Source organism: Lactuca serriola, chromosome 5, assembly GCF_051521515.1.
Source record: "Lactuca serriola cultivar US96UC23 chromosome 5, Lser_US96UC23_V15, whole genome shotgun sequence".
Lineage (NCBI taxonomy): Eukaryota > Viridiplantae > Streptophyta > Magnoliopsida > Asterales > Asteraceae > Lactuca > Lactuca serriola.
In genome coordinates this window covers 91594765-91618929 of record NC_136412.1, presented here as the reverse complement: position 1 = coordinate 91618929, position 24165 = coordinate 91594765, and the positions used below count along the sequence as shown (strand labels likewise).

Here is a 24165-nt window from a genome sequence, read left to right as displayed (position 1 = left end):
GGTAGGGTCCGTTTGATATATAGAGTATACTGTTTGGAAATCCCACTTTAAACACCTCACTAAATCTAACCTTGTCATCATCCTCGTAAGTAGATCAATTAGTATAACGACTTGGAATCACTGATAAATCTTGTTTATAGGTTCATAATAATTATAATGAATTTAAACATAAGTTACATTTAAAGCGTAATAGGTGTAGCTCAACTTACATGGTTTCTAGCGAAAACTTAGAACTCCGTGGTCAGAAATTCATCGTTGAATCTTTTTTCTAAAAAGATTCTTGTAGTCCTTCAGTGCACACCATACTATACTAAAACTATAGAAAGAGAAGTCGAATCATGAGTGATCAAGATGCTCGGCGATAATAAAAGAAAGACTCTTGAATCAAAAGAATGGTGCAAGAAATATGAGAGCCTAGAGCCTCATATTTATAGTAATTGAATTTTAAAAAACTACCATTTCTAGATACTTAAATGACCTGATAGTTATTTAAATGAGCCAACGTCCATTTATAATCCTACTTTAAATAGATTTAACAATATTTGTACTAAATTAATGTCGAAAGTATTCAGTGTTAGTCTTATAATGACTGCATTGTCGATACTTTTCTAATGATATATACATATGTATACATATATATGATTTATACTTTATTTTAATACGTAAATATGATATTATAAATTATAACTTGTTCATACGAACTCTGTTTTTGATGTTCTTTATAGTCACGCATAGCTATCGACTAGATCTACAACTTTCGTTTAGACTGCATCAACTAATTTTGACTTTATTTTTCGTCCACAGTTTTATAAGATTAAATAATTTTGCAAAAACCATATCTCTCTCGTACGGACTCCATTTTTTTCATTTTTTCTCAAAATTTTTATTTTAAAGAGTACTACGGTTTTCTTTTGGTGGCTTTAGCTAAAAGTCAACCATTCTCTTCGTAGCTTTTTACGTCACACATTCCTTGTGCGTGGCTGACTTTTATATCTTATAAAAATTATATCGAATTCATACGGAGTTGGATTTCTACGAAATTTATATTTTCGGGATCAAGACGACGTGTACTTTCTCTCTGTGTGTGTGTGTGTGTGTGTGTGTGTATATATATATATATTGACACACTTATTTTTACGATTTACGTGCGATTAGGTTGATTTTTTCCTATTGTATTATATTATAATAATCATGAAGCACATAATATTCACACACTTCTTCTTTATTACATCAAATTGGTTACAATTGTTGACCCTAACTATTACATCATCTTATTAATGCTTAGTGAGAAACGCAGACGTTACAACTGGATTGCTCTTGAGTTTGTTAGCTTATAACACAAAGCAGTATTGCCTCAATCCAACTGCACCATGCCAACATATACAAACAATAATCAATAACTAGCAAGTACAGATAATCATACAGATCTACCAATCCAATAGATCATTATAGCATAGAAACATCATATACACAAGGATATGTAACACAAAAAAATGGGTCAGCATTGGTGCCTTCGACCTACGAGTATAATGAGAAAACTCACATCAATCCAAAGACAAGATAGACCACATTCCCCAGCTGACGATATCCACTATCGTCATGCTAAACGCATAATAAAACTCTAATTAATAATTAAGGTAAAACCTAACTCATGAAAGACCTAGGCTTACAATTAAACCTCCTTTAGGCAAAAGACTATTTTACCCTTCCAATCCTAAGTCCTAACATGGTTGACCAAAAGTCAAACCGGTCAAAAAGTCAATGTTCAACCCTAGGTTGACTTACGCTGAGCGTAGCATAACCTACACTCAACATAGAGCTATACCCAGCATAGAGCTACGCCTAACGTAAAGAGGGATACGTACAACGTAGAGCCCCTGCTCCTAAAAACTTATATTAAGCTCTAATACAACAAGCCAAACTTTCAAACTCCCTGATCTGATCTAAATGAATGTCTTAATGGATAAAGTGTATGACTTTATCCCTTTGCATGCCCAAGATGAACACAAAACCAAACTCTAAGTCCATATTGTTACCTTTTTCTCAAGAAATCATGAATAGATGGATGAGAGTCCCCAAGCTCTCATTTTTGTGACTCTATAACCTCAAAAACATCAGAAAGAGGCATTCAAATGGTTTGGAGTTATCCATACTCATAAAAACCAATATTATGGGGAAAAAAGCATAAAACTCATAACCATACTAAATCTGACATGTACAAGCATCAAGATGAAAGCTTTATACCTTCCAAAGATAAATGTTGTGTTGCAAATACCAAAGCTACACACCTTGAAGCTTCCTACTTGATTCTAAAAACACTTTCTTCCTTCAAAGAGCACACAAAACCCTCTAAAAGCTCCAAAACTCACAATTGGTGGATAGAGTTTCAAAGGAACGACATGAAGTGATGGAGGTTGGTCATGGGAAGGATTACATGAAGTTAGAGCCCTTAAATACAACTCAAAACCTTACGGTTAGGGTTTTGGTTTGCAGCGGCTACGCCTAGCGTAGAATAACCTACACCCAACATAGGTCATTAAACTCACATCTAAAATTTAGCACATACGCTCAACGTAGCTTTCCTACGCTCAATGTAGGGCAAAATTCCCAATACCCATGCAACTCCAAACAACAATAACTTCTTCGTTTCAACTCCGTTTTCAATGTTTTTATATGCACGGAAAGGTATTGACGAGCCCCAAAATTATATATAGTTACGTTTGACTAAAAACATATCGAACTAAAATCCTTAATTCATGCAAGAGGCCTACGATATCACCTTTCTAGTTTTACGTTTTTGCTTCGTGGCACAAATCGAGGGCTTTAATCACTTAATCCAACATTATCAATATTCGAAAGGGTCTAAACTCTATTCCTTTGAAATTATAACATCACTAAAACTAGGTGTTATAATGAGACAACTCATAGTGAAACATATTTTTCAAGTAGACCCAAAATGATCCATACATCAAATGTAGGAGACGGTGACAAAAATATCATCCTCAATGATAATTTAAGACCGAACAAGCATGATATGCTCTTCTAAAGTCCATGTAAGTGGTTGATTTGTAGCCATTTTTATTTCTATAATTAAAGACCATCTAACTCTTAATTATAATGGTTCAAGACCATTACACATACCTGAATGTGTACATTTCAAACTAACATTTTAGACCAGGATTCAACTCACACATTCTAGAAAAATACCTCGCACTATTAATATGCATTTACCATCCACTACATAGCTGGTTACAAACTAAGTACAATATCAAACTAATGGCATAAGAATGAGTTCATATGAATTTGGTGTTTGGCATTGTGAAGAAGAAGATTGTTATGTTTGTTCGTATATTAACCCATTTCCTAAAGGCCCAAATTTCCCACTCCTAGATAAAATACATGATGAATTTTTTCAGTGATGACAAACGACGAAGAAGCCAATCTAAGGGACCCTGAAAAGATTCAGATACTCAATCAACGTTCATACGATCTAACAGAACATGTAAATGAAAAAGAAAAATTGATTGTTGGAACTCTATTAAAACTTAAGGAGGTTGAGAAGTGGATTTGGGATATGGATGTGGAGATAGATAGACTTCGGGCGAAACATGGTCATCTAACAAATGTTAGAATTAAAGGAGATTTCATCGACCACGAACAAAATATGTGTGTAACATACACTTGACTAAACTTGTTCAATTATCATGTTTCATATGCATGTTAGTTTAAAAATGAATATTATTAGATATTATATGGTTTTAAACGTTTAAAGTAGGTAGTTATAATAGAATAAAATTATATGTGTTATAAACACCATTTTTCGATATGGTTTTGAGCATCAAGTTATAACGAAATAGTTTTATAATATTTGAAGTAAACTAAATTTAGAATCATTTGAAAGGTATTGGAAGCGATGGGGATGTCTTATGTGATTCCGATCAAAAAGTCAACTATCGGAATTAATGAAAGTATAACGTCTAAGTTGGAAATATGTAAAACTGATTTTTTTTAGAAGATCTTTTCTGGGATATTTTTATTGGAAGTTGTAAATTATATCGTTAGAAACGTATAGGCGAAAACCTCATCGAAAACGGAGTTCCGAGCGAAAAGTTATGCAATTTTTAGTGTTTAGGGGTAAAACGGGTACCCAAACCGGGTCAAACCCGACCCAACTCGGATTTTTACCCATTAAAACACGATCTTGGGTCATTTTTCTGCCATTTTCAGTTCCTCACCATCTGTATGGGAGATTTTCACACACATGATCAATCTTGAACAAGTTTTGAAGATTAAATCAAGCTTTTGAGTGTTCTTGAAGTATCAAGTCTAGTAATCAAGGTATGAACTCTTAATTTTTGGATTAACCCTTGTAATTAATGAGTTATTAAGAGATTAGGGTTTGATCAAAGTGGGTTTACCACTTATTCCATGAAATTAGGCATCAGTTTATGTTATTAACCTAGAATCTTAAATGGAAATCAAGTAACTACATGTAAACTTGAGAATTAATCACGGTTTAAGAGTAATTAGAGAAAATTAGTAATGAAACTCATGGTTTATACTTGAATCAGCATGAATTACTAAAATATTCAGTGTTATCATTGTAAAACAAGAACTTAGTGATATTGATCATGTAAAGGGTAAAATAAAATCATAAAGGGTATAATTGTCCTGTTTTTGTAAAAATCACCAAAATTTGTAGAAAAATAGTATGGATATGTGCTCTATATCCATGGAAAGCTGAGAATTTGTACTTTGATTTTTGTTTTAAAACCAAAATCTAATTCCAGACTTAAGATGGGTGAAAATAGCTATATGTTCAGAGCAGTAAGGCTGAATTTTGAAAGCTTTGGGACATTTTGATAGCTTTGGGATGCTGTGTTGTAAAATTCATAGTAAATTATAGAAAAACCATAAAAATGTGAGGTCAGTGGAATTCTAAAGATATAGGAGTCTATTTTGTTAATATTTAGAATTTGTTAGTTATTTTGATATTTAAGAAGGGTAAATAGATCTGCAAGTGACAGCTATACAAAGAACAAAAAACTAAAATTTCCAAATTGAAAACAACATAACTTGAGATTAGTTGAGTAATTGCTTATGAAATATGAAATATGAACTCCAAGGTTATAATTGAAGGTTTTAGAGGCCTGAGGATGGTGTAATTTCATCAGAATTCAGAATTCTATCGCAACATTCGGTTACAGCACAGTGAGTTAAATATATAGGAACAATTGTATGTTATGTGTTATATGTGCTATATGCTTTCCTGAGTTATTTTGGTTTTATACTGTTGATCATGTAGAGCATGTCTCGTATCACTTCTGGTATTGGCTTTGAGCCTTTGGCCATGTATAGCATGTCTAGTATTATTCTGGTATCAGATTTTTGCCTTTAGCCATGTAGAGCATGTCTCGTATCACTTCTGGTATTGGCTTTGTGCCTTTGGCCATGTAGAGCGTGACTCGTATAACTTCTGGTATTGGCATAGGGATATGTAGGGCTGAAAGCCTGTATATTCTAGCAAAATGATAATAAGAAATTGTATGTTTTCTGTTCCATTTGGGGTGAAGTGTTATTGATGTATATCAAGTATTCAAATTGTTATGTCTCATTGATTGTATATCTTTGAATCAAATCATTGATTGATATGGAAAGTTTGTCACATGATTCACATATGCCTTTGTTGTTCTTTGTTCTTCTTTGCTTCTGTCATATTGGTATATATGGCATAACGTTATATTGTATCTATTTTTGAACTCACTAAGCATCACCGCTTACCCCTCTCAATGTTTAACTATTGCAGGTGATATTCATCCAATATAGTTATGTACTATTAAAAGATGTAGAATATATAATACTATAACTTTTGTATTTAGTGTATAAATTCCTGGGAAATTATGTAATATACTAAAACTTAGTCCGTTTGTATCCAGTCTTTTGTAATTAAACTATCAATGTAAAATATTGTTTATGAATATGCATGTAGCATGTTTTAGAGTAACTTTGAGTAACAATTTCTTTAGTATGAAAGTTTGGGTGCTTTCAATCATGGTATCAGAGCAGTAGTTTAAGTGAACTAAATATCACAGATTGGTATTTAGACTTAAAGTGTCTAACGTTCAATATATGAACGGAGTCATTTGTAAGTATTTGGATACAAACCATAGGAAACATTTAAGTGGGGTATTGGGTAGTGATAAAAACCAGCATTCTAAAATATTAAGTTACTTCAAAATTTTCAGAAAATTAGTTTAAGTGAACTAGGAATTTTGAGAATTTCTAGACTTAAGCATGGATTGATAAGGGATGATGATACGATGTGTATCTAGTATACTTTAGGTTGAATACCTAAATGGACACAAGCACTAGAATATTAAAGGAGACATGCCTTATATTCTAATATGTGCTAAATGATAAACGAATATTGCATGCCATAGGTTTCTTGCTTATATTGCTATTACTTGAGAAAGTTTAAGGTCTGTTGCCGACCTTGGTCTGGAAGAGGAAATTTTATGTATTTCAGATTCTAAAATTTTCGTGTTATAACTAATAAGATTTTTTTTCGAAGTGATAGAGAGACTTATGATAGTTGACATCGATAATTTTATCGATAAATGATCGAGGGATATCATAAAATAATATTTATCAAGTGATATCGTAAATAGTGTATTAATACCTATAGAGTGGTATTGTACATTCAAAGTATAATTGATGAGATAATAACACCTTTAGAAGAATGATGTACGTTTGAAACACATTTGGACGAAATGAATGCTTTGGTGTAATCTGTGACAACCCAAAAATCTCCGTTAGTTTTAACTTCAAAATTAAGTACGTCAAAAATTAGCCAAATTTATCCTAAAAATATTTTTGACCGGATTTAAACCCGTTGGAATATTTTAAATAATATTCGTCAAACGAACCGAAAATAAGGCGGTCTAATTTTAAAAATTGTCGTATTTAACGGTAGTCGTGAAAAACCCCGTTCGCGGTTGGTGTCGGGTGGACCCCAACCAGGCCATAAACTCCACCCTATATAAGGGTTGAGTGGGTTTCATTCCAACCCTTTTCCACACCTTAGGAGTCTCTCTCTCTCTACTTTCTCTCTCTACAAATCGGGTTTGGTCAAAAATCACCTCTTTCAAGCCCCAAACTAGTAAGTGATCTACCCTAACTTGTTGTTTAGCTCATTTAACTTGTAGATTCGTGTTTAAAACACCCAAAACCCTCAAGATCATGAGTTTACGGTCCAAGAACACTCTTGGACCGTAAACACTCATAAATGGGGTTTTGATGCCCAAAAACCCTTCCAAACCACTTGTGGAGCTTAGTTATGACTTAGGGGCTTACATGAAAGGACTTAGAACACCAAAATCTTAACATATGGGGAGTAAACATGAGTTTACGATCTAAGAACATTCTTGGACCGTAAACCCATCTTCAAGGACCATAAACACCTTTTTGGGTGTTAAATTACCCCTCAAACACCTCCAAAAGCTTCCATGAGTGCCTAGAGCCTTGTATTCCTTCCTGAGATGCACCAAAACATGCCCCAATGAGCAACACTTGAGTTTACGGTTTGGGAAGGTCTCCCAAAACTGTAAACACCTTTCCAAGGTGTTTAAGTGCCTTTAACACCTTCCTATGCTCATAAAAGTGACTAGAACCTTGCCTACATAGCCTAGAACCACCAAAGCACAAAAGAAATGGACTAACATGAGTTTATGATCGTAAACTCATGTGTTTACGACCGTAAACTCGTCAAGGAGTGGTCCAAGGACTGTAAACTCCCTATCGTGTCCATTTTGAGACCCAATCACTTCCTTAGCCCTTGATTCAACTCTAGCATGATTCTATGAGTGAGATAAGGCCATTAAACATCCCATGACACCACTACCATGAGTTTACGGCCGTAAACTCATGGGGGAAGTGGTCTTGAAACCGTAAACACCCATAAGGGCCATCATTTGAAGAGTAAACTCCAATGTGAGTCCATACACACCTTATATGCAACCCTTGGTACTTCTAGCACTTGTAGCAAAGTGTTTTTATGTAGTAAGACATCCTTACTTGCTTAATTATTTATTAAATGACTAATTAGATACTTAAATGTATCATTACATGTTAAATAGGATTCGAGTGTGTGGTCAAGTCCTCACTTGACACTTAGCATCCTATACCGTCCATTCATCCGAAACGCCAACGTCAGGTGAGTTCATACCCCCGAATTAACCTTTTAAATGATTTTAACTGCGTTTATAGGGGGAATACAAGTGGATCTATACAGTTTTTATATAAATCACATGTGATTAATAATTGTATAGCCAAATACATTTTTGCATGATACCTGTTTTATCCAGCTTAAGATTTTCCAATCTCACTTTCAACTCTTGTTAAAATATGAAGTTCTCTTTTAGATTATCATAAGTATTCGGAAGGTTTTACGAAGGTTTTACAAAGGTTTTCAAAGTTTGTTTTATAGAATGACATCAAGTCGAACTTCCTTGTTAAGGTTTTCCCAAAGGTTCTCTTCACCTAAACTGTTTTATTCAAATCGTTTTCAAAACTTGTTTTACAAACTAACATCAAGTCATAAATTTCTTATGAGTAAAGGTTTTCCAAAGTTTTCATCAATGTTATCTTCTATGCTTTTATTTTGTTAAATGCATGCCTGTATTTGTATAGTTATATAAATAATGTTTAAAAGACTTAGGAAGGCTAGTTCGCCCTATTTCCTTTTCCTCGTTTGGATGTGGTCTGGTGGGTGTCGATTATCCGTCCGAAGGTCGTTTAAACATTAGTTATATATCATGTATACATATACGGACATAAAGGGATCCATCGACCAGTTCATTTCCCTTGGGTAGCAAGGGCATCCTTTCATTCACCATTCATAGATCAGAGACACTAGTAACTATTATAGGAATAGTTAGGAGATTCTATTTACTCTTTCTAGTATGAGAATTCCAAAGGAATCAGTTCATTCGTGAGTCTATATCGTTATTTCCAGTACTTACATTAGAATTCAAAATACGAGATGCATCTTCAAGACGCGGATATCCCCGTCGTCAAGTTGGTAACCAGAGTCTCCTGGAAGGAGAGCGAGCATTGTATGTATAGATCTATATGGGACTGACACTCCCGCACCCTGACTACTAGCTACAGTCCTCGGCCTACCAAGCCAAGGGGTGACAAATGTCACATTTATTCCGATGCTTGCAGGGCGTCAAGTACTCTAGTGTCAATCAGTATGGTTACGAGTATCTCCATGTTTACCTTATAATTCATGGCTTTATGGTAACGAGAATCAACACCGTACTTCGAGACAATCCACTTAGGATTAGCGGATGTTTTAGACCTTGCTAGCTGTGTCATTCATTTGATACTGTCTGGGGTCTGCGTTTCTTTATTTTTGACCTTGCTAGCTGTATCGTTCATTTGATATTGTTTGGGGTCTGTGTTTCTTTGTTTTAGACCTTGCTAGTTGTATCGTTCATTTGATAATGTCTGGGGTCTGTGTTTCTTTGTTTTAGACCTTGCTAGCTGTATCGTTCATTTGATACTGTCTGTGGTCTGTGTTTCTTTGTTTTAGACCTTGCTAACCGTATCGTTCATTTGATACCGTCTGGGGTCTGTGTTTCCTTTTGTTAGACTGAGCCAGGCGTATCATTCATTTGATATTCCCTGGAGTCTATGTTTTCTTTTGCCTTAGTCAGCAGTATTTCTGCTGAGGCATATGTTATTTTCCCCTAGTATTTTACTAGTGATATTCTCCTACTTTTTTAAAGTCACATACCATATTTTGGTAATGATAGTATGTAAGGGAAAATTACTCTTTAAAACCTAACTCTGTCGAGTCTTGGTAGAAGACTGCTTTTATTTAGAAAATATAGGATTTTCTGGAAAGGATGCTAATACACCGTAGATTCTAAACTACTACTTTTCATAAAGTTATTTTGAATAAAAATGCTTACTTACACAAATGACACTAAATACTTATGAACTCACCAACATTTATAAAATGTTGATACTCGCTTTCAAAATAACTTGTATTCTCAGGTCAGCGATAGACAGGTACATCCCAGGAGCTTTTGTGGAGTTAGACTAGAACCGAGCTGCATATATACTAGTTTATGTATTACTTTAATGTCTCTATGAAATGTAACTTATGTAAAACTATTACTATTAATGCAATGGTTGTTGTACTTTGATTATTATACTACATATGTTGTGATACTTGACATGACGTCATCCACCCCAGAACGTTTCCGCCGTTCCGGTATTGGGGTGTGACATAATCCATGAAGTTATTCCACCGCTATCCAGATTGAAGTGGTGATTGCTTATAGAGTCGGAAGAACCAAAGATGATGATAAATACTTCGGCAGTATCGAAATTGATGTTGTGTAAGATTTAGAAGAATTAAAAGAAGAAGATATATACGCATAGTATTACATAAGAAGATATGTTGTTGTTAGAAATGATAGAGAACCGAGTCAAAGCTAGTAGAACATGTTGAGATGCAGCTATAATGCGGACATCTTAGGATAAACTCCTATGAAGTAGACTTAAAAGATACAACCATCAGAAGAAAACTTACTCATATGCAGATATGACGATGTCATGAAAGGATAATGAAACGAACAAATGTGCATGATGGTTTTCATGAGTTAGAAGATGATGCAGGTAGTTGGAGACCGTTTGTCTCCATGTTGCTAGAGTAAATTCAGGTATAGTGTGTCATGTAGAGTAGACACTACCCGAGAAAGAATTTATATGAAGAATTGGAAGTAAAATTTCTATCGACCTATGAAAAAGTATTAGAATATGCTAGATCGAGCATATGCATGAAAAGGATTCTAGAAGGCGAGTATAAGAAATCCAAGATATGTTTGATAGAAATGCGAAATCCCCAGTTGACTCTAGGAGAAATTGTCGTATGTACTTGTTTGAACACATTCATGTGTGATAAGTTCCTTTGTAAAATTCTTGGTATGGTGACTTGGAGACTGCGAGACAATTCTTGGAACGAGTATGAGTAGGTGTGAATGGTAGTAGAGGCCTATACTACCGGAAGCACAGGACAGGACTCACGCTTGAATCAGGAAAAGTCACAAGGTTACTAAGGTACTCATAGTTGATATTGTTTTGTTTGTTTCCTTAATTACCTTCGTTTCGGTGATGACCAAGAAGATGATATTTGTTCAGACTTTAGTGGTCATAAAGAATAGACTTCGATTAAAGTAAATTTGCGAAGTGAATTGATTGGTTCAGAGAACCATGTCTCGTCTAGTAACAAAATTTCAGTCAGAGAATTGAAGAAGGAGATGGTCAAGGTAGTTGACAGAAATATAATGATCTTCATTAAACGATTGAGCAACCATTAGTCAGAGATGCTTCCTATTATGAAGACGATGAAAATTTAGTTATTCATGGAAGGATTACGGTATGAAATCCGTGAATTAATAATTAATCGAAATATTCTATCATTCGACAAAATTGTTGAGTATGCACGAAAGTGTGATCATGACTTAGAAATACGTGGTGCCACTCTTTCTATTCCGAAGCATCCACGTGTTGATCAAACTGTCTCTGTTTTCTTTATTCCACCAGCTCGATCTGCTCGATATGATTCTAGCAGACAAATACAATCTCATAATACCTTTCGTGATCGCGGTAGGTCACAATCTTTTTCTCTCCAGTCACCATCGTGTCGAAAATGTGGAAAGAATCATCAGGGTCAATGAATGACAGAAAAGGGCCAATGATTTGCTATGGATGCGGAGAAAAGGGTCATGTGAAGCCCATTTGCCCGAGGAAGAATGTTACATGCTATGCTTGTGGTGCTACTGGCCACAAAAAACATTTTTGCCCTACGCTTTTTAGTTAGATGGTCGGAAGTCAAGCTTCCGTTCAACAACTGATGAGTACTTCAACTAAAAAGGAGGAGGTTCCAAAAGCTAAAGGCCATGCATACTAGATTATCGCAGAGGAGGCACGCAAGGACCTGAATGTTGTGACCGGCACTTTTCTCGTCAAATTCTAGACCTGCTCACATCTTATTTGATTCTGATGCCTCAGATTCTTTTGTGTCTCGAGAATTCGTGTATTCTTTTCAAATTACTTGTTACGCATTTGTCTAATCATCTCATGTAGATACCATATGAAGTATATCATTACTTGCTGATAAAGTCTATAGAGATTGTGTCATAGAAATTGAAGGTTATAGTTTTCTTACTAACCTGATTCCTATCTCTTTGCCCAACTTTGAAATTATTCTCGACATGGATTGGTTGTCAAAGAACCATGCAAAACTCTTGTACTACGAAAAGATGGTATGCATCCCTATCGAAGGGGAGGATTCTATTTATGTCTACAGTGAAAATAATAATTTCTTTCTTAAAAACTCGTAAGTTTATATCGAATGGATATTTTACTTATCCGGCTTATATAGTTGATATCTCAAAAGAGGGGAATAAAATTGTAAATGATGTTCCCGTTAATAATGAAAATCCTGATATTTTTCCCCGACGATTTTCCTGGTCTTCCCCCGATAGGCAAATAGAATTCTAGACTGGCTTTATGTCTAGTGCTGCTCCAATTGCCAAAGTTTGCTAGACAGAATGATAGCATTTGGGTAGTTATCGACCGACTAACTAAGAGTGTACATTTTCTTGCCATGCATGAAATAACTTTAATGGAGAAATACGCACAGTATACTTGGATGAAACGAATGCGAGACATGGTGTGCCACTAAAGATTATTTCCAATCGTGATACTTGCTTCACTTCTCATTTTTGGGCAAGTATGCAATGTGAAATGGGATATCGTGTTACTCTTAGCACAACCTATCATCATCCCAGACTGATGGTCAGAAGAAAAGAACAATCCAAACAGTAGAAAATATAGTGAAGGTATATAAAGCATTATATAGGCGTAAATGTCATACTATGTTGGCATGATGTAGGACAGAAAGTCCTTAGTGCTCCAGAAATGATTCAAGACACCACTGATAAGATTCAAATTGTACGAGAAAGAATAAAAGCGGCCCAGGATCGACAAAAGTTCTATGCAGTAAAGAGAAGACGACCTATAGAACTCCAGGTGGATGAATTCGTAATGTTGCAGGTATTCCCATGGAAATGCATTATGTGATTTGGGAAGAAAGGAAAATTGAGTCCTAAAATTGTTGGACCTTTCAAAATCATCCAGAGAATTGATAAGCAAGCATACCGCTTGGAATTGCCGGAAGATTTGGCAGGTATTCATGATGCGTTTCATGTGAGTTATCTATGTAAATGTTCAAGCATATATGATGAAACGGTCCCGTTATCCAAGGTGAAATTGGATAATAAAGTAAGATATGTAGAAGATCCCGAAGAGATTATAAATGAGAGAACGGTTTATTTATGTAATAAAGAAGTAGAGTTAGTGTTTATTAAGTGGAAACATCATCGAGACCCAAATTATACTTAGGAAAGTAAGAGTGAGATAAGAACGAAATATCCCCGGTTATTTAAATCGATATGATTTCGGGGACGAAATCCTCAAAATGAGGAGGTTTTTGTAACATACACTTGACTAAACTTGTTCAATTATCATGTTTCATATGCATGTTAGTTTAAAAATGAATATTATTAGATATGATATGGTTTTAAACGTTTAAAGTAGGTAGTTATAATGGAATAAAATTATGTGTTATAAACACCATGTTTCGATATGGTTTTGAGCGTCGAGTTATAACGAAATAGTTTTATAATATTTGAAGTTAAACTAAATTTAGAATCATTTGGAAGGTATTGGAAGTGATGGGGATGTCTTATGTGATCCGATCAAAAAGTCAACTATCGCAATTAACGAAAGTATAACGTCTAAGTTGGAAATATGTAAAACTGATTTTTTTAGAAGATCTTTTCTGGGATATTTTTATTGGAAGTTGTAAATTATATCGTTAGAAACGTATAGGCGAAAACCTCATCGAAAACGGAGTTCCGAGCGAAAAGTTATGCAATTTTTAGTGTTTAGGGGTAAAACGGGTACCCAAACCGGGTCAAACCCGACCCAACTCGGATTTTTACCCATTAAAACACGATCTTGGGTCATTTTTCTGCCATTTTCAGTTCCTCACCATCCGTATGGGAGATTTTCACACACATGATCAATCTTGAACAAGTTTTGAAGATTAAATCAAGATTTTGAGTGTTCTTGAAGTATCAAGTCTAGTAATCAAGGTATGAGCTCTTAATTTTTGGATTAACCCTTGTAATTAGTGAGTTATTAAGAGATTAGGGTTTGATCAAAGTGGGTTTACCACTTATTCCATGAAATTAGGCATGAGTTTATGTTATTAACCTAGAATCTTAAATGGAAATCAAGTAATTACATGTAAACTTGAGAATTAATCACGGTTTAAGAGTAATTAGTGAAAATTAGTAATGAAACTCACGGTTTATACTTGAATCAGCATGAATTACTAAAATATTCAGTGTTATCATTGTAAAACAAGAACTTAGTGATATTGATCATGTAAAGGGTAAAATAAAATCATAAAGGGTATAATTGTCCTGTTTTTGTAAAAATCACCAAAATCTGTAGAAAAATAGTATGGATATGTGCTCTATATCCATGGAAAGATGAGAATGTGTACTTTGATTTTTGTTTTAAAACCAAAATCTAATTCCGGACTTAAGATGGGTGAAAACAGCTATATGTTCAGAGCAGTAAGGCTGAATTTTGACAGCTTTGGGATGCTGTGTTGTAAAATTCATAGTAAATTATAGAAAAACCATAAAAATGTGAGGTCAGTGGAATTAGAAAGATATAGGAGTCTATTTTGTTAATATTTAGAATTTGTTAGTTATTTTGATATTTAAGAAGGGTAAAGAGATCTGCAAGTGACAGCTATACAAAGAACAAAAAACTAAAATTTCCAAATTGAAAACAACATAACTTGAGATTAGTTGAGTAATTGCTTATGAAATCTGAAATATGAACTCCAGGGGTATAATTGAAGGTTTTAGAGGCCTGAGGATGGTGTAATTTCATCAGAATTCAGAATTCTATCGCAACATTCGGTTACAGCACAGTGAGTTAAATATATAGGAACAATTGTATGTTATGTGTTATATGTGCTATATGCTTTCCTGAGTTATTTTGGTTTTATACTGTTGATCATGTAGAGCATGTATCGTATCACTTCTGGTATTGGCTTTGAGCCTTTGGCCATGTATAGCATGTCTCGTATTATTCTGGTATCGGATTTTTGCCTTTAGCCATGTAGAGCATGTCTCGTATCACTTCTGGTATTGGCTTTGTGCCTTTGGCCATGTAGAGCGTGACTCGTATAACTTCTGGTATTGGCATAGGGCTATGTAGGGCTGAAAGCCTGTATATTCTAGCAAAATGATAATCAGAAATTGTATGTTTTCTGTGCCATTTGGGCTGAAGTGTTATTGATGTATATCAAGTATTGAAATTGTTATGTCTCATTGATTGTATATCTTTGAATCAAATCATTGACTGACATGGAAAGTTTGTCACATGATTCACATATGCCTTTGTTGTTCTTTGTTCTTCTTTGCTTTTGTCATATTGGTATATATGACATAACGTTATATTGTACCTATTTTTGAACTCACTAAGCGTCACCGCTTACCCCTCTTAGTGTTTAATTATTGCAGGTGATATTCATCCAATATAGTTATGTACTGTTAGAAGATGTAGAATATATAATATTATAACTTTTGTATTTAGTGTATAAATTCCTGGAAAATTATGTAATATACTAAAACTTAGTCTGTTTGTATCCAGTCTTTTGTAATTAAACTATCAATGTAAAATATTGTTTATGAATATGCATGTCGCATGTTTTAGAGTAACTTGGAGTAACAATGTCTTTAGTATGAAAGTTTGGGTTCTTTCAATGTGTCCCTTATAATTTTCAAATTTGTGAATATTAATTTAAGTATGTAATAGCTTTTGTAAGGTTCGTTTATTTAATTCGAATGAAAAGTATCACCCTTTAAGAAAAGCATACCATTTCTTTACATATTTAAGTTTAAAATGACATTGTATTATTTAAACTTAGAGTTTATTTCTAGGATAATTGAGAATTTACATATAGTGAAAACTAACAGTGTCTATATGATAAGTTCTTTGTATTACAGACAATCCTGATTAGCTCTACGGATTCCGGACACTTATTTTGCATCCCAAAATCATATTCAATAGATAGTCTATACTTATTTCCTCTTTATAGAGTTTTAGTAACAGATTTGAAGTTACTTATATGGTCATAATGGTTAAAAGTAACAATAAATCTACTTGTAATGTATTTCGGACACGTCATAATGGCTAAAAGTAACAATAAATCTACATGTAATATATTTCGGACACATTTTATGCATTCATGACTCGTTCTATTCATTCCAATGTACATAAAATTGTTTATAAACTTGAGTTCAAGTACATGAATAAATAGAACTAACCTATCTGTTGTATCAATGATATAAAACGCTAAAAAACTTTGTTTTTTGGTTGCAAGAAATTCAAAACGAGCAGCATCCATAATGATATCTTGACATGTGAATGTCTGGCGCCATATTTATACAATCCGGTATTGGGCTTGACCCGTTTTGCCTGCTTTAAAATGCCCATTCCTAAATAAATGATCTTTAAAGAAAAGGTTATTATATAAAAACACCCTTCAAAATTTAGTTAGATTACTTTCCATATATATATATATATATATATATATATATATATATATATATATATATATATATATATATATATATATATATATAATACGGTTCAGGTTCATTTGAAACCATTCTAATTTTGTGAGACCGTGAGACCAAATCTAAAAATAACTTTAAAATGCAAAATAAATGGAAAAATCCAAAAAAAAAAAATTAAATATTATTTTCAGAACTTCAATTAACTAAAAAAAATATAAAAAAATTAAAAAAATAAATAAATAAAATCCGTTTTTTTTTTTTTTTTTGAAAAATACGTGAAATATTCTAAATAGAATATTACACTGACATATTCTAAAAAATAATTTTAAAATGCAAAATAAATGGAAAAATCTAAAAATTCTTTTTTTTAAATATTATTTTCGGAACTTGAATTAACTAAAAAAAATTAAAAAAAAATCATATTTTTTTTAAAAAATACGTGAAATATTCTAAAAATAATTTTAAATGCAAAATAAATGGAAAAATCAAAAAATTCTTTTTTTAAATATTATTTTCGAAACTTGAACTAACTAAAAAAAATAAAATAAATAAAAAAAATAAAAAAATGTGTCTCACGGTCTCACAAAATTGGGCTGTCTCACATGAACCTAACCCTATATAATACTATAATAGGATAATACTAAAATAGGCTGCCATAATACATATATAAAATATGATTATATATGATAGTTGGGTACGTTTGGTAAAGTTGTGGCAAAGGAAAACAAGTTTTGTCAAAGCTTTTTCATATTGAAAAAACTTACAAAAAAAAGTCTAATCATGGTTGCTTTAAAAAGTATTTAATGTGAACTGTAATAGTTAAGTAAATACAATATCTACATACAAGTGAATTAAGCATAGAACAAACTTTAATTCGGAATATTTAGCGTATTTCTTCTATTTCTGCTTATACTCAGTCATGTTTTGCAAGCATTTTTGCTAGTTTATTAATAGATTTTTACCGTTACAAAAAATCTAAATATAGTTTTTGACCCAATTAAGCACTTGGGTTGGAGCTTGCTTGGGTTCGTTCACTGAGGTTAGCAATGACTTGAAGGTGATGGTTGCAAACATCGAATCCACTGAGAGTAGTAATACTCCTAACATCTTGTTATATCAGCTTTTTGAGTGTCATCTTATTTTATTACATTTAACACCTAATTTAATAGGGAGTGGTAACACTCCTAACACTCTATATTTTTTTTTCTTTTTTCTAATTTTATTAAATTACTTTATTTTAATACACAAACATTTTTTATACATAAATATTAGTCAAATTTTATTTTTTTAAACCACCAACAATTAATATAATATAAACTAGATAGATGACCCCCGCATTGCGGGGGTCGGAAGGTGTCATTTTTGTGTGGAAGTATAGTACATTGTTCTAATTGGTAGCTATAGTAAAGTATGTTGCTATTGTCAACGTTTCGCCAATTTACAAATACACAAATATGTTGTAGTATGCTATAATATAATGACCCCTTTATGTTGCAAAGTAAATAGCAAGTGCAAGTAGTTCTTACCAATCACATCAGCTTTACAAAGAAGGGCAAAACTCGGAATATGAAGTTCTTGGATCATAGCATGTGTGCTCTCAATGCATGGCTGTTATTAACTGAACAAATTTAAGTGCATAAATATATAATATTTTTGCATTTAATTTAAATTCATTTGTAGACGAACCCCATCTAAACCCTACATGAAAAAGGCCACATATTATGTAAATGCAATGCATTATTCAAGTCTACATTTTATAATAGATTATGAAAATTAAGAAAACTGAAGGAATGATATGTTGCTGAAGCTGTTTCAGCTACGTGGGGATTGCATCCTCCGGAGTTCTACTAAAAAGCTTTGTAGGTAAGTGCCCAACCACCTCAACTCTCGCTCTGTATGTTATAAAAGTATTTAGAAGCTAGATCCATAAAATAAACCAACATTTAAAACCGAGAGGGTAAAAAGGTAATTATACCTTCGAATAGATAATTTGTTGGACAACAGTAGATGATGGAACAACTGCAAGCCATATTGGTACATTGGTATGACAACATAAGCTGCAAACATCTCTCCTATTCTAATCTTTCTTGCGACTTTTAAGGCGAATTCCATTTGAATACAACTATCAACTCCTAATTATTCGAAAAAAAGTACCAACATTTCCATATCACAATCATGTGCTTTTATTTTCTGCAAAAAAAATGAGATTGCAATTAAAATTTATAGTAATTGACTTTCTTAATGAACTTTATGATAGTCAAACATTCAAAAATACTATAAGTTGGACACATGACATGATAAAAGAAGTGTTAATAGTTTCTGCTTGTAAGTTTGTCTTCCTAGATATAAAAAAATACATATGTTTTCATTTAGCTTGAAATGGAAATTGCATATCATGTGATACCCTTATTCAAATGAAATATAAATTTAAGAAATTGATAAACAAATCAATTACAATAAAAGAAGTGTTAATAGTTTCTGCTTGTAAGTTTGTCTTCCTACATATAAAAGAAAATACATATGTTTTCATTTAGCTTGAAATGGAAATTGCATATCATGTGATACCTCTATTCAATTGAAATAAAAATTTAAGGAATTGATAAACAAATCAATTACCATAGTACATGTGGTTACTGGGAAAAAAAGAAATTACACATCATCAGTAAAAAAAAAAAAAAAAATCAGAATACAACTTTAGATATCGAACCTATGTTATAATATTTTTATAAGAAAAAGAACAAATAGCCATGAATATAATTCATTCATGTTCATGAAATTAGAATTACAACTAAAAAAATTACCTGATATGCAAAGTAGAAAACATTTTTTATGCCAACTTTGATGTTGTAGAAGCTATATGGGTGACAATTCCAATAACCTGTTGATGGACCTACAATTTATAATAGTTTTAAAGTGCAGATTTGATGATGGCCATTTAAAACACATTTTTGATATAATTAGTTGATATATTACCATTTTCTTTTATGTTGATTAATCTATTATATAATTACTGTGAATAGTTATATATTATCAAACAGTTAGATGGTTAAGTGATACGTTATTTACATAAAATTTCAAGAATCACCGGTCCATGCCAAAAAGTTAAAAACATGTCGCTTAGGTACCTAAGTGATAAAGTCTGTTTCTCCTTCACCCTTTCTTTCACCTTGAGAAATCAGAAGCCGGATGCTGAAACTGCAAAAATAGAGGCTTCAATCGACAATGGAAACTCCAATAGACATCAAACAAAAACAAAATAAAACATCAACAATGAAGAGCAGAATATCAAAATTACCACAAATTAGAGAAATAAGCATACACTCAAAGTAACATCTACAAATACAAAATTACAAAATATCAAAATTCATCTTATGCAGTTTTAAATATTCAGACAAAGTTTTAGAAAAAATACTCAACTCTAACCTGTGCAGAATCCTTCCTGGAGTTATCACCAACAATTACTATGTAAAACCAATTTGAACAAACTTCCATGCTTTCAGGACTATGTACTCCATCCAAATAAAACACCATGCCACCTTCACATTGCTAGAGCATCCCTACACTCATATGGCATACAAAAAGCATCAATGATTGAATAATAAATATGTAATAATGACTTTTTCTTAAATCAAAGTAAGTATGTTTGTATATGAATGTTGGTCAAGATCTTATTGCTGACTTGTCCTTCAACAACCTCTCATATGTATCTTTTCGACTGTAAAAACAATATCAAACATGTGGATTATAATATCTAGCAGCATATATCAACATTCTCTGCTGATAACAAATACCAAAATGCCCCTACTATCTATGTAACAAAACTGAATCAACAAAGTACAACAACAATGAAAATATGGATCTACTTAATGAGATAAGCACTTCGTGTTCATAATCGTATGTTATACCCCAACCATAAGTAATTGTATTCTAGTAAAAACTAAGTTGCAAATTTCAAACATACTGTTAATACTATCTATGAAAATAAACTTTAATGTTCCTTTAAAGAAGGATTTACCTGTTGGTGATTCTGGTTGCTGGTGAATCCATGGTTTTTGTTTGGATGATATTACCCTTCTCCTGTTTTCTGGCTTAGTGCTGCTGAAAACCCAAAGGCCAATTCAGACATAAAAATCTGTTTGTTGACCATTGTTATGGTCAATCACAACGGAATGGCGTCGTTTCTAGTCTGATGCCACCTGTTGGTCCTGAAAGACATAAAACAGGGAGTTTAAAAGGAGTTTGAGTATGGATGAATAGATCCAATTATAAATGTCAGAATCAACTAAACTAAGAGTCTACTTAATCAAGTAGGGTAGACAAACCAAAATGGAGTTTCCAACAAATACCAATATAAATAACATGAGAGAAAGCCAAAGAAGAAGACAACAAAACAAAAAGGGACAAACAGTTAGAGATACAACTATATTTTAAGCAGCTAATGAAAGGCGGTGAGCACCACTTCCTCCCACCTTCTTATCGTCATCTCCTACTAAAGTGAGCCTTCATAGGAAAATTTGATACCTTCGTTATTGATCTGAATCTATTAAAATATCTAAGTATACAATCAAATTAATGGAAAATAAAGAACTAACCAAGATCTGCCGGAAACCACCCATTAGGCAGTGGTGTATTGGGATACTGTTGGAGCCAGGACACCCTCTACCCTAGGAGTATGAATGATGGAATAGAACGGCCAACCCACATGATTAAAATGAAGAATAATATAAATAAAAATACTTCCCGGTATACGACCTTAGAATGTCATGACCAAGCTATCACCGAAGAATCGATAGAGGAGGAAGCGGAGGTGGAGATGTAGAAAAATGAGACGAAGATGTGATGAGTAGGGAATCCCTAATACTGGAAATGGAAATAATAATATAACAACTCCTCCATACCTGGTAGCTTGCGTCTGCCCCTGACTCCACTAATTGCAACGATCGTCGACGCTGAAGCTGTTGAGCTCTCCTGGTTGGGAAACAGGATTCGACCTCAGCTGAAAGAAATAAAAAAAAACGCAAGAAGGTGACTAATTAGTGACCTTATCGATGAGTTATGGCTGTGGTGGTTGAGACTGGTGTTGCCGACGTGTTTGATTTTCCTCTGTGTCTAATACGAACGGTCGTAGGGTTGTGGTTGCCGGCATTCACAGCGATCGAAGAGAGAAGGCGGAAGAAGAAGCAATCGGTGGAGACATCGATTAGAGGATGGAAGGATCGAGAACTCAAAGTGTTAACTGTAAGGCGACGGAGGAATAAGGCAAAGAAGAAGCGGTAGAGAAGAATACAAAGAGATTATAGAATGGGAAGGGTGGGTAACATTGAGAAAAGTGTGTATGGGCGGTGGATTGTTTGAGGAGATAACACCTGGCCATCACGTGTAATCCACTATCGGTGGTGGGTTCTTCTGCATCATATGGCGGTGAATGTAGTAGCGGTGGTTTGTTATTGAAAGAGGAAGCGGTTGTATGCATATTAAGCGAGAAGATGAGCGGTAAAGTGAGACACAAACAAAAATAAAGGGACCGAAAATGTAATTTAAGGGACCAAAATTGGGCAAAATGTCAAACATAGACAAATAAAGAAAGGACTAATTTTGCCAACCCTTAGCTACTTTACTGTAGCTAAGGGTGGATAAATTTAATATATTGTATAATCAATTACATGAAAATAAGTATAATATTTAAATGCGTGGTCCTTTTGGTAATTTCAGAAACTTGGTTTGTGAGAGAAATTAAGATGAGGGTGTGATGTGTAAGTCTGAGATTTTTAGAGGTCCATTTCTATCAAAGTCAGATTTTCATGTCTTGTCCTTCCCAACAACAATCGATTGCATTTCGTCGAACACATTGGTTGCATTACTCATCTCTCCCTTTCTCTAACCTCTTTGTGAAATTGTCAAAGCTGAAAACATGTCAATTCAATCATGACTTTACCCAATTGGTTTTCAGGAAGAGAAGGAATACCGCAAACCAAACTGCGAATAACTCAAAGTTTGTGAATAGGAGATTAGGGGCAGAATCACAAAAAAAAGGAAAGAGTCAATCATCTCTCTCTCCCTCCCTCCCTCCCTCTCTCTCTCTCCTTGGTGGGTTCTTTGCAAGCCATTTAACATAACCAATGGGGTGGAGTAGCGAATTGGTAGCGATGGCAGGGGCGAGGCTTAGCACCACCCACTCCCTTTAGTAGTAAAGTTCCAGACGAACAGGTTTTGAAGTTCAACAACAAGTAAATGATATGTAGACAGCCATGGAGAGGCTTTTGGGTGATATGCAAATGTGGTCCTTAGAAAAAAAAAGTTGGAGGTGATTATTTTGACATTTTGTATTAAAGAACTATTAAAAAAATTTAATAAACATTAAAGAAAATGTAGCAGTTAAATTATCAAGTAAAATAGTCATTTATTTCTTTTTAATTTTAATTGATCATATCCACAATATTTTACACGAAGAAAATGACCAAGCCAACCATTTTTGCAATTTTTTTCTAGATATTAGCAGACGGAATGGGCATTGTGGTGTGCTCGTTGTGCTGAGGTGGCACCCTCAACGACGTCGTGACGGGGGAGAACACCGCCCCCTTCTTGTTGCATCTTGTTGTGGTGCTTCTTGTTGTCTCCATGACAAGAAGAAACGAGCTATTCTATTGGCTGTCAAATTATCTTTCTCTATCTCTCTCCTCTTAACATAGTGTGATAACATCATGAACACCACCTGTAACGACCGAAAAATACAACCAATTTTAAATTTTCAAAAACATCTCGATTCCATTAAATCTTTACAAAAAGTTTTTCAATACAAAACATTTAACGTGTTCCCATAATCACAATACTACGAAATCATGAGGAGTGGTACGATCACGCCTTCGCCTTGCCACGATCCCCTGAAGAACCTGAAAAACATAAAACCACAACTGTAAGCCCGAAAGCTTAGTGAGATATCCCCAAAATACCAACCACAAATACCATACACGCATAACATGCCATAACATATCCGATCACAGAACAGCCATGCACTTCGGGTCTACTGTGTGATTGGTCCGCCGCACCGGCCTACAGTCCACCTGGTCCACCCTCTGAGTCTATCCACATACATCGAGTCTGCAGTGTGATTGGTCCGCCCGCTCCCGGGCCTTCAATCCACCTGATCCACTCGCTGAGTCTACAGTATGACTGGTCCGCCCGTACCGGGCCTTCAGTCTATCTTGTCCACTCTCCGAGCCTTCGGCACGTCTGGTCCGCCCTTTCGGGGCCTACAGCCTATCCGGACCGCTCGCTGGGCCTTCGGGACAACCGGTCCGCCTTGGGTATCTTGGCCTACAGCACACAGCAGGACCCGCCTCAACCCAACTACAGTCCAAACAACCATGTGCACATATACATACAATCATATAGCAATTCATAGTCAACAAGCAGATCAAACAGA

At 34.1% G+C, this 24165-nt stretch overlaps 2 long non-coding RNA genes across 16 annotated transcripts; one reads left to right on the top strand and one right to left on the bottom strand.

Moving 5' to 3' along the window:
* Positions 1-14132: 14132 nt before the first annotated feature.
* LOC145051012 (uncharacterized) lies at positions 14133-15881 on the top strand. Its single transcript, XR_013683444.1, has 3 exons — positions 14133-14234; positions 15003-15088; positions 15684-15881. It is a non-coding gene; the product is annotated as an uncharacterized LOC145051012 (long non-coding RNA).
* Positions 15882-16536: 655 nt separating this feature from the next.
* Positions 16537-22209, bottom strand: LOC145052774 (uncharacterized). Of its 15 annotated transcripts, none has more exons than XR_013684175.1 (10): positions 21784-22208; positions 21641-21710; positions 20758-21514; positions 20166-20299; positions 20038-20075; positions 19868-19937; positions 19544-19632; positions 18718-18932; positions 18269-18634; positions 16538-16674 (listed from the first exon to the last, which is right to left on the bottom strand). It is a non-coding gene; the product is annotated as an uncharacterized LOC145052774 (long non-coding RNA). The 15 variants fall into 15 exon arrangements; XR_013684177.1 differs by having other exon boundaries at positions 16544-16674; positions 20758-20947; positions 21164-21242; positions 21335-22206; XR_013684182.1 differs by having other exon boundaries at positions 16545-16674; positions 20758-20947; positions 21784-22206.
* Between the last annotated feature and the right edge of the window lie 1956 nt (positions 22210-24165).